This window comes from Felis catus, chromosome B4 (genome assembly GCF_018350175.1).
Source record: "Felis catus isolate Fca126 chromosome B4, F.catus_Fca126_mat1.0, whole genome shotgun sequence".
NCBI classification, from domain to species: domain Eukaryota; kingdom Metazoa; phylum Chordata; class Mammalia; order Carnivora; family Felidae; genus Felis; species Felis catus.
Window position 1 is genome coordinate 117,482,583 of NC_058374.1, and position 11,328 is coordinate 117,493,910.

At 40.6% G+C, this 11,328-nt stretch overlaps 1 protein-coding gene across 1 annotated transcript in view; it reads right to left on the reverse strand.

Annotated features, from left to right (window-relative positions):
- The window catches only part of CDK17 (cyclin dependent kinase 17), a 110,674-nt gene extending 100,484 nt beyond the window's left edge, over nucleotides 1-10,190 (reverse strand). The window contains exon 1 of the mRNA XM_023257340.2: nucleotides 10,058-10,190. The gene's annotated coding sequence lies outside the window, so the exon portion shown is untranslated. The remainder of the gene's footprint in view (nucleotides 1-10,057) is intronic.
- Between the last annotated feature and the right edge of the window lie 1,138 nt (nucleotides 10,191-11,328).

Sequence of the window (11,328 nt, forward strand, 5' to 3'; positions counted from 1 at the left end):
TTCCGAAGTTCATGTGAAAGCCACTGACCTAGAAGAACATAAGATAATAAAAACCTAAGATAATAGGCGTACTGGGTGGCTCAGATGGTTAAGCATCCAACTCTTGATTTTGGCTCAGGTCATGATCTCTTGGCTCAGTTTGTGAGTTCGAACCCTGTGTGTCAGGCTCTGCGCAGACAGCCCCAAGCCTGCTTGGGATTCTTTCTCTCCTCTCTCTCTGCACCTCCCCAACTCGCACAGGTACTCTCTTTCTCTCTCTCAAAACCAACTTAAAAAAAAAAAAGATAATAAATAAGAGTTTATGACAAAGAATAAAACGCAAAAACAATTTTCTTTTTTTGATGGATAAGTTATGACCTGTTATTCTATTTTGACTTCCAGAATATCTGAATCACACATAAAAGTCATTAACATGGACAGCAAATACTGTTAAGAGGTCAAACAAGCGGTACAGGATAGGTCTGAAGAAGGGAAACATACAAAGGGCAAATGGTTACAAGAAAAATCTGGTTGGTCCTAAAGAAAAGATTAATCAATGTGCTTATTCACCAGGAAGATTATAACACTTTTATTCATAATGGGCATTAGATAAGAAACAATAATGAATATCCTACATTATTTGGTCCAATAGTCTATAGTATCCTCCTCCCCACAATATACCTAAAGGACGCAACATACGCGGATCAGTAACGCTAACTCACTAACAATGTTTCTCAAATTGGGTGGGAGTAGGGAAGCATATGCAAAAATCCTGGAGGTTATGTACAGTTTTAAAAGCCAGAGAGATTATTTTAATTCAATTGTCCTTGTGAATCACTTACTTAACCTGAAGGAATAAAGCTGAAGGAACAGATCAGCAAAACAATTCTGGTACATTACCAACAATTCTTCCTATTACAGAGGAATACAAAAAAAAAAAAAAAAAATTGCCAGTTCTGAGTGCTAAATGCAAGGTACTTTGAAAAGTGCTGTACACATACCATTTCATTTAATTCCCAAACCCCATGAAATAGGTTCTGGCACTCCCCAATTTCATAGAAGAAACTGACCCTTAAGTGTTTAAGTAACTGGTTCAAGATCACATGATTATCAGTTACGACTGAAATAATTTCTTTATGGAAAACAAATGGACACATATAACCAATTCCAACTAAAGTTGGAATTCAGATTTTTTCCCAAAAAATTGTACTTAAAATTAAAAATGTGTCAGGGCACCTGGGTGGCTCAGTTGGTTAAACAACCAACTCTTGATTTCAGCTCAAGTTATGATGTCATGTTTGGGATTTTCTCCCTTTCTCTCTGGTCTCCCCAGCCCGTTCACTTTCTCTCTTTCTCTCTCTCTCTCTCAAAATAAATAAACTTTTTAAAAAATGTGTCAACCATTTTATAGCTTCTAAGGAAGAAACAGGATCAGAGGAGAATAGAAATAGAAGTAACATTTGATGGGGGGGGGGGCAAATGCTCACAAATTTATGGGGAGGGGTGCCTGGCTGGCCCAGTCGGTAGAGCATACAACTCTTGATCTCAGGGTCGTGAGTTCAAGCCCCATATTAGAAATTAGGAGCTTAATTTTTAAACAAAATTTTTTTTTTAAATTATGGGCAAAAAAATCTACTGTAAAATACAGTGCTGACTCCACTGTTCCTGAAATGATAAAAAGGTCAGTAAATAAATCATGATCTTGAAAATTTAACTGATACAAAAATTTTTAATGTTTTAAGACCATATAATAAGTTGAGAAATATGAAAAGGCACTGAATCTCACAAATTATGAAAATTCATTTTTAAATGTTACATTTCAAGATGTCATCAAGCCATACTCTCTGATTTCTAAAATGTATCTAATTCTTACAATATACCTACTATAACAGAGGTATAATTTAAACCTCAATTTAAAAATATATCAATAAAATGTCTTTAATTTTAAAATCAGACTCTAAAGCAGTTTTTATTTAATTACAATAATCCCAATAAAAACAAAACTCTTGGTCAACTGCATACATAAACTATCAGGGCAACAGGGATGACAATAAATGCACTGTTCTCTCCCTTTGAGTGCAATTCTATACTTCAGTAAATGCATTTAGCTCTAGTACTACATAGGTAAAGAGCTCAATTTCATTAAGCATGAAATTTTATCAGCTAAACCAAATTTCACTCTTGATATCAACCAAAGTTTTTAGATCTTTAGAAACAGATGCTTTATGTACATATAAATAATGTAATTTTATATTTCCAATTTGTCTAAGACAACAAGTTAGTACAGTTTACATGTAATTAAAAAGACCCAATAATGCCGTTATTGCCCCTCCAGGTTGGCCTACAAACTGCTTCCATATTGCTCACACACAAATACCACCTACATGTAACAACAATACTCAAAACTCTTGATGGCTTTTAATTTTTCTCCCGTATCAGAATTGACTCTTGACTCTTTCTAGGCCATGATTAATCTGACCGTAATTTACCAATTCAGATCCTAATCCTATCACTTCATTCATTCAATTAGGCAATACATAATTTGGAGGGAATACCAAAAAAGCATGGTCTATCTGGAGCACAAGGCCAACCAGAATGGAGATTTATAAATAATTAATTACAAAACAATGTCTTAAGTACTATGGTAGACATAAATGTTATAGTACAATTACCACAACTCCACCAGAGTAGATGAAAGACGACAAAGTGACATTTGCCCTCAAAAATGAGAATTTGTCTCCAAGCATCACAGCACTGTAATACCAACACATCAGCTTCCTCATCTTTATTTCTTAGGATGGACCAGGAATGCTAGTATAGAACAGACATAGATACATGGATGGATGGGCAGAAGGAAGGACAGACATATACGTAAATGTAAAGAAGAATGAATACCTGTTAGATTTAAATGGCCAAAATTGGATGTAATAATACAGATGAGGTATTCCAAAACCCTTACATATTAAAGGAACAACAGGAAAAAAATCTGAAATATATTTAGGAAATAAAATTGATAAAGTTTGGTGTGAGAGACTGGACTAGGGAGAGGAGAGCTAACAGAAAAGCATAATCTGCCAAAGCTTTTGGCTCAAGCGACAAGGCTGATGGTGGTGCATTACTGTGGTTGGGAATGGAGGCAGAGACTAAAAAAATGTTCAGCTCTGGTAAAGGAACACTAAGAGGCAACATCTGGGAGGTAACTAGAAGGAATTCAGGAAAAAAGGTCTGGATTAGAAGTAAAGGTGTGGAGATCATCAACATAGAGGTAATTAAGAACAAAGCACTGAATACAGAGGAGACTGCCCAGGGAACATGTAAAACATGAGATCAGGACCAGGAGCAGAACATTCCAATGGTCAACAGTGTTGCTGTTATTTCACATATTATAATAGTTCCTCATTAAATTATATTTTTATACCATATACAATGACTAACAATGCCTAGGGCACAACAAATGCTTTAAAAGGACTTACTTATTATACCCCTGAATTGAAAAACAAAATGTATTGGGGCACCTGGGTGGCCTGGTCAATTAGGTGTCCAACTCATGATTTTGGTTCAGGTCATGCTCTCTCAGGTCTGGAGATAGAGCCCGCCTCAGGCTCTGCCCTGGGCTCCTGGGCGGGAAGCCTGCTTAAGATTCTCTTTCCCTTGCTTTGTCCCTCCCCTGCTTGAATGCACATGGGCACCTCTCCCTCTAGCTCCTTGCTCTCAAAAAAAAAAAAAAAAAAAAAAAAAAAAAGGAAATTAAAAGAGAAAGAAAATGTATTAAGTATAATAAAGCCATAAAGGATTTCTTAAAAATATTTCAATAAGACAAGCTCAAAGTGCTAAAGTCTCCTTAAGGAATCTAAAATTTATTTCAAAAATCAATAAAAAGCTTTCCACCAGAAATAGCAGTACAAACCAGTAATTAAAACATTAAAATGTGGAATTATGGGAAAGGTTTATTTTAAAGATAATGCTTAAAAATATATATTAGCTAGTTTATTTTACATATTAGCTGATTTAAAGGATAATGCCTCTAAATTTGGAGTAAGAAGAGTTTCAATGTTGTTACCTAATGATTTTTCACAAATATTAATACCAATTTTTACCAAACTTTGTTTATATTATTTAATATTAACACACACTATTAACAAATGTCAACCATCAATTATAAGAATAGATGGACTAAATATATGACTGAGAAGACCAAAGTGAGTTAGTCACTAACCTAGAATATAGTTAAATTATTCTTGGGTCCTTTTCCCACTGTTTACAAATACGTATTTAAAATTTAGAGTATTCTTGAAAGTATTTACACTAATAAATGCATAAAAAGAAATAAAAATGCGCTTTTACAAGGTTGACAAGGGGAATGTGCGGCTTAGTTGGTAGAGCATGCAACTTTTGATCTCAAGGTCATAAGTTCAAGTGCCATGATGAGTGTAGAGCTTACATTAAAAAAAGAAAAGGTTGACAACACCTTTTCCAAATTAACTTTTATGACAACAAAAGAAAATCTGCTTTCATTGCTTTTCCACTTTAATGTAATACCCCTAGTCAATTCAATAACATTTTCTGTTCTTCAAATTGAACAACGGATAGGATATATATCAACAATAACATCATAAGGGCTGGCTTTCGATGTAAAAAGGTATTACCAAAAATGTACAATCTGCTCTGATATTTCCATTTTCAGTGGTATATAGACACATAGTAATAAAAACACAAAATCAAAATTTACACTTTACTTAACTAAATAAGCAATTCCAAAACCCAAACCAATAGGTAATTATTTGTGCACAGATATAGATATAAAATTTATCTACCTTAAAGCAAAATTCTCACCCAATACTGAAGCAACCTACACAGCATGCATCTGAGCCACCTTCCCATTTATGACATATGCTAAAATAATGCAAACTAATTTTAACACATGTAAAATCAAAACAAGAAAATTTAGAAGCAAAAATGAGAGTAAATATACAGTATAATTATTTTTGCTTTTCAGCACCAATATTCATTTTACTTTGTGCCCCCCCAAAATAATTGATAAATCCATGATTAAAAATAAATCTACAAATATTTTCAGTATTTTTAGCACCTTTAATTCATATTTAGCTATAAACATGTCCTCTTATACATTTTGTATAGTTGAATTGTTTTGTGTGTAGTAAAGCTAATTCAATGGAATTTAAATCTAATTTTGATGAGTTTTTAAATTTATCACTTTTTAGTTCTCTCTATAGCAGACATTTAACACAGACTTTTTAACATCACATCCCCAAGGAGGCAGTGTAATATAGTGGTTTGAACACCAACACTGGAACCTCAGCTTCATCACAGAGGTAGGACCTTGGAGACCATCACTTAATCTAGGGCCTCTGTGTCCTTATTTGAAAACAGGCACAATACCTATCTGATGAGCTTACTATGAGGATTAAACAAAGTAATACCTGGCATAGTACTAGCAAAAGAGGTAATTGAGTTTAATTTCTTTCACATATAGTTTACATCAAAAAATAATTTTATTTTGGGGTGCCTGGGTGGCTCAGTCAGTGGGCATCCGACTTCGGCTCAGGTCATGATCTCACGGTTGGTGAGTTCGAGCCCCGCGTTGGGCTCTGTGCCGACAGCTTGGAGCCTGGAGCCTGTTTCGGATTCTATGTCTCCTTCTCTATCTGCCCCTCTCCCGCTTGTGCTCTGTCTCTCAAAAATAAATAAATGTAAAAATAATAATAATAATTTTATTTTTTTTAGCATTTACTTTTGAGAGAGAGAGAGAGAGAGAGAGAGAGAGGCTGGCAGAATGCAAGCAGGGGAGGCGAAGAGCAAGAGGGAGACAGAATCCAAAGCAGGCTCCAGGCTGTCAGCACAGAGCCCAATGCAGGGCTCAAACTGCAAGATCAGAACCTGAGCTGAAGTCAAGACCCTTAACCGACTAAGTCGCCCAGGCACCCCCCCAAAAAAAATTTTTAAAGGAGACTTGGAGAGCAAGGTAATTTTCACTCATCCCAATATGCCACAGATCTGTAAATCTACCTCCTCACATACAGTATTCAGTATCATAGGTTACTATGGAACATAACATTATTTATAGTAGGCACCTTCCCATTAGATTTATTGTTAGGTACTTATTTATTTTCCAAGTTGGCCAACAGAGAGGCAAACAGGCTAGGAAAGGTAAGCTACACTCAGATATATTCAATACATTTTCCTGGCCCTTGGCAATTACTCTTTCCAGGTCAATATTTTGCAGATATGAAAGCAGTTGCCAACTAAAAAGGCTCAGAGTAAAATAATGACTAAGACTCCAGTAATGACAGTAAGAATTCTTGGCTTAATTTATAAATATTGTAAATAGAAATTAAAAAAAAAAGGTCCTCTCCCCACCAGTTCAAAGAAATTGCCAACACTATAGGCTGAATGCTAGTAACCTACACCAAATTTTCTATTCAGGTGATTTTTTAACCTCATAAATAGTATATAAAGCACAATTTTAAATGCCATAAACCTCCTGTTTATCTTCATCATCTAAAATGCAAAACGCCGGGGCTCCTGGGTGGCTCAGTGGGTTAAGCATCCAACTTTAGCTCAGGTCATGATTTTGTAGTTCACGGATTTGAGCCTTGCACTGGGCTCTGTGCTGATAGCTCAGAGCCTGGAGCCTGCTTCAGATTCTGTGTGTGCCTCTCTCTCTGCCCCTCTCTCACTGCACTCTGTCTCTTTCACTCTCTCTCAAAGATAAACATTAAAAAAATAATAATAAATAAAACACAAAATGCCATGATCAGTTTATAAATTGCATTTTAAATAACTTTTCCATTTAAAAGTTTAAGCAAAAATTACACATTCAAAATTCAAAGAACCTCAAAACTATTCTTCCTTCCCATATATGAAAGGAGACAATTTTTAAAATAGATAAAATACTCTAATGAATATTTTTATTAACTGAATTTAACATATAATGTCCTTTTTCTACAACACAGCAATACATTTGTTAAGTAATTATCCTCTGTGGAAGTGTAAAAACTATAAAAAAGAATGCCATGACATGATGCTGCAATTTTTATAAAGATTAGAGAACAGTAATAAAGACTCAAAATGTAATGCCTTATAAATATGCAACATGATTAGACAATAACAAAGAAAATACCAGGGGGAAAATTTTGTGTTCACAGATAATGTTTTATAGTATTACGGGACATCATCTTCACTTCTTCAGCTGCCACTATAGTTTCTACCATTCACAGTAAAATGCCTCCAGTTGTTTGGTTAGTACTATTTCACCAATAAAGGAAAAGGAGGGAAGTACTGCTGAAAATAAGGGGAAAAACAAAAGCCTCAACAAAGTAAATTATTTTATGCCATCTCTTTCCACCCTAATCATAGGACAGAAGCAATATCTAAAAACAAAACATATCAACAAATATATACATTAAAATCTGTTTAGTCAACACGACTACAGAGAAAATAAAATTTAAATTTTCTATTTTTTGTAAAACCAATGACATATTAGGACAAGATTACTGGTGTACAAAGCTACCACCGTATATCGGATCACTACCATACACTGAAATAACTCTTGCAATTTCATCTTTTCTTACTATGTATGTCTCTTTCTCCCTTCAGGTAATCAGAGCACATCTGGCAGGCTACACTATTTCAAATACCTAACACCTGAAAGTGACTTTATTGGGTCAGAGTTCAAGGATGAGCATAAACTCTTTTACAGGAGCTTCTTTCAGTAACAGGAAAATTAGGTTACTAACAAGGCTTTATACTTCATACACTTTTTTTCTGATTTTAAAAGGAATGTAAAAATTTGGAAAATACAGAGCTGTATTTTTTTTTCATCCATAAATCACACCACCCAGAAATCTTCGTTAACTTTTTGGTAGATTTCCTTCAGAGAATTAAACTTCATAATCTAATTAAACACTAACCAACATGTAGAAAATAGCCAGTGTATCTTCGATTTGGCCTTTTGATAAATATGCTACACAAAACACCAATCATTAATGATACGATCTTTAATTTCACAGAGATATTTGAAATGTGTTAAGTGGTGAGAGTGGGGTAGGGAGTACACAATTCAGAGGCGGGTCCCTAAAACGAAATCCTTTTCACAATTTTTATAGCGTCAACATTGTAATGGCAGCAAGATGTGGCTATTCCCAGAATAATATCAACAGTAACGTCCCTATACCAAAGTCTTTACTTTTAATTTCTTTCCATCATGCTTCAATGTCTATTTTTGCTGTAAAATATACATGTATACATGTGCATATATGTGTGTGTATATATATACGCCAAAGGCTCAGCTATTTTCTTTGAAGTCCAGCATTCAAACTGTTAGTGTTCCTGGCCTATGAGACAGTCCACCAGATAAAAGGATGACACTTCTATATTCCAATATTCTCCCTAATAAAAAAAAGACTTTTCCTTAAATATTGCCAATTTTTTTCCATTGTTACAACCGTTGCTTTTGGAAGTATGCAGATATTAGAATTACAAAGATTGACATGACCTCATTAACAAACAAAACCAATAACACCACTGGCAGCAAATTTTTTTCTTAAAATTTGATTGAACCTTGCCTCTAGCTGCCACGGAGGCTTTCCTGGACTCCAGGCATTAAAGATCTTAAAATCCCATTCATTTTCTTCTGCCCAATGGTTAACAGAAGTCTAAGATACAGTAACTCAAATTTGTTACTTTGACCTTCTAACACTAGCGCCCTTTAAAAGAAATCCCTCAACAAGAATCAGCAAAGTTTGAAGAAAGAATTGTCTTTAAGTCAAGCATTTCCTGATAAGTGATAGAAGGTCTGGCTGCCAGGAATACACTTTGCTGACCCTAGTAAGAGCCGAGACTCAAAATAAAATTTACCACTTTTGTTACCTAGAAAATTTATTTGGCTAAGAAGTGATAAACCATAACCAAGGCCGTGTCTTTAGTGGACGAATTAATATAAAAGAGGAGCGCCACGGGTTTCAGCTAAATGTTTTTGCCATTTTTGAAGAAAAGCTAATTGTTAGTGGCCATGTGACATTATAAGATCCCAGAAAGGAAAGGGTGGGAGGAAGAGAGAGGAGTTCAAGGCAGTTCAGGGTCAGAACAAGCTCAGGCATCCTGTCATTAGCAAACGTTCCCCCAAGCTGAAGGCAAAATACTGCTTACCCGAAAAGGAGTGGGTGAAAAGTAGGGGGAGAATGAGGGGGAAACCACAAGGGAGTCAATGTGGCAGTGAGGTGGTGACGGGAAGCAGGGAATCTGGAGCTATCCAGCTGAGTTGGGGAGCAAAAGCATCGGGCACGAAAATGCTGAGAAAAGCAACTGCAACGGAGACGACAATACTTGGCAACTGCCCATATTCCCCTCCCCATCGGTTCTTTGGGTTTCCCACACTCCCTCCACCTCAGCTCTTGACCAACACTCAGGGGTGTGACCCGCCAGCGGGAGGCTGCGGTGATCTTTGTCTCGGCCGGCTCCCCACGCGAAGGCTCCTCCTCCTCCTCCTCCTCCTCCTCCTCCTCCTCCTCCTCCTCCTCCTCCTCCTCCTCCTCCCCCGCGCTCGCCACCCGCTCACACCCCCGGCGTCTCCAAGGAGCTGGAAGCGCGGCGGCCACCGCCGCCTCCTCGCCCACCTCCCGCGGACTCGCGCCCTTCCTTTCCCCTCCGCCGCCCGCGCCTGCAGCTCCACCCCCGCCGAGGGGGATCTTTGTGTCTCCGGGGACTTTCAGCCGCTTTCCTCCTGGGCCTCCCCCGGAGACCAAACGGGCAGCAAGCACCAGAGGAGGCTGCGGCTGGAGGCGCCTCCCGCGAAGAAGCCCATCACATACCCACATCCCACCCCACCCCGGAAATGCCTGGGCGACCCGGGGTTCGCGCTGGACCAGAGGGGAGACAGGCACTCGCGAGCTCCCTACGCCGCGCCTCCCTCTCTTAACTTCCCGGCCGGGCCTGAGCCTCCAGCGCCCCCGAAGCCTCCCGCCCCGGCCCTCGGTCCCAAGCACCCTCCCGCCCTCCTCGGCTCGGGGTCCGCCCGGCAGGAGGAAAAGCCCCGCGAGGTCGCCCGCCACCAACTCACCAGCAAGTGCGGGGGCCGCGTCGCCAAGCGAGGCGCGGAGCGTGAGCTGCTCTGCCGACGCCCGCGGCGACCGGATGCAGGTCCGGGTCCCAGCGGCTGGCGGACCCGAGGCGCCTCCGAGGCGCAGGCCTCCGCCGCTGCCTTCCGGCTCTCGCCGAGGGTCCGGAGCCTCCGGGAGGGGCCGCGGGTCCCTCACGCGTTGCCAAGCCCCCCGGACAACATGGCTCCCGGGCCGCCGGGCCGCCGGGCCGCGCGGGCAGCCCACTAATCCCCTCGGAGGAGCCTGGGCGGGAGCGAGGCGGGCAGGGAGGTGACGCCCGGCTGAGGCGGCCCGCCCGGACGAGGGTTCCTTCTTCTCTGCGGCCGGACCGTGAGGAGCTCCGGAGACCGCGGGCGGCCGCTTTCGTTCTCTGCGTGTGCGTCGCTTTCTCACTCGGCGGCTGCGGACTGACGCCTCCGCCTGTTCCCCGGAGGAGAGCGAGCGAGCGAGAAAAAAGACTTTTATTGAAACGATCCAACCAGCAGCGGCGGAGAAAAGCGACCCGCCGCGGGAGCTTCCCCCACCCCCGCCTGAGCGGCTTGCCGCGGGCAGCGCGACCCCTGCTGGCGGCGGCGGCGGCGGGAGGGGCGGAACCGACGGTCCGGGGGCGGGGCCTAGAGGGCGGGGCGGGGTATCCCCGGGAAACCCCCCGCCCCGAGGTGGGGGCCTTAGTCTCTCCAGCAGGGCTTCTGAAGCCGTCGGACGAAGGTGAGAGGGGTGAGAAGACCCCGCAGATGTGCGATGGTTACGTAGTGACGCAACAACACAGCGCCTGGGGAAGAGATTACCTGAGCAATTCAGCCCCTGCATCTTCCTCCCATCCACCCCAACAAAACAAAAACTGTTGCTTAAATTATGCAATTATGTAATTAAGATATCAATGCCGCAGTTCTCTACTGGTATTCTAGAGAGTTGATGTCAAGGGGCCCACACCTGAGCATGCTGATTGCAACTTTTCTCCTTTATTATGGGTGGTTGAGTGGGGTAGCAGGGCAGCAGTCATTCACGCACGCAGCATTTGTTCTTTTAATTTCTTTGTACTGTGTTCTTGGCAATATGCTAAGTCCTCAAAGGACTGAGAGTCTAGCTGGATGAAAGATAGTCAATAAGCAGTTATAATAAAAATATGGGCTATGTGAGAAGAGAAATACAAGGTGCTGTAAGAGAACAGAGAGGAGCTACTGTTGCCTTTGGTTAGGTTTTGTTTTCTTGGGGGGAGGGAGCGCCAAGA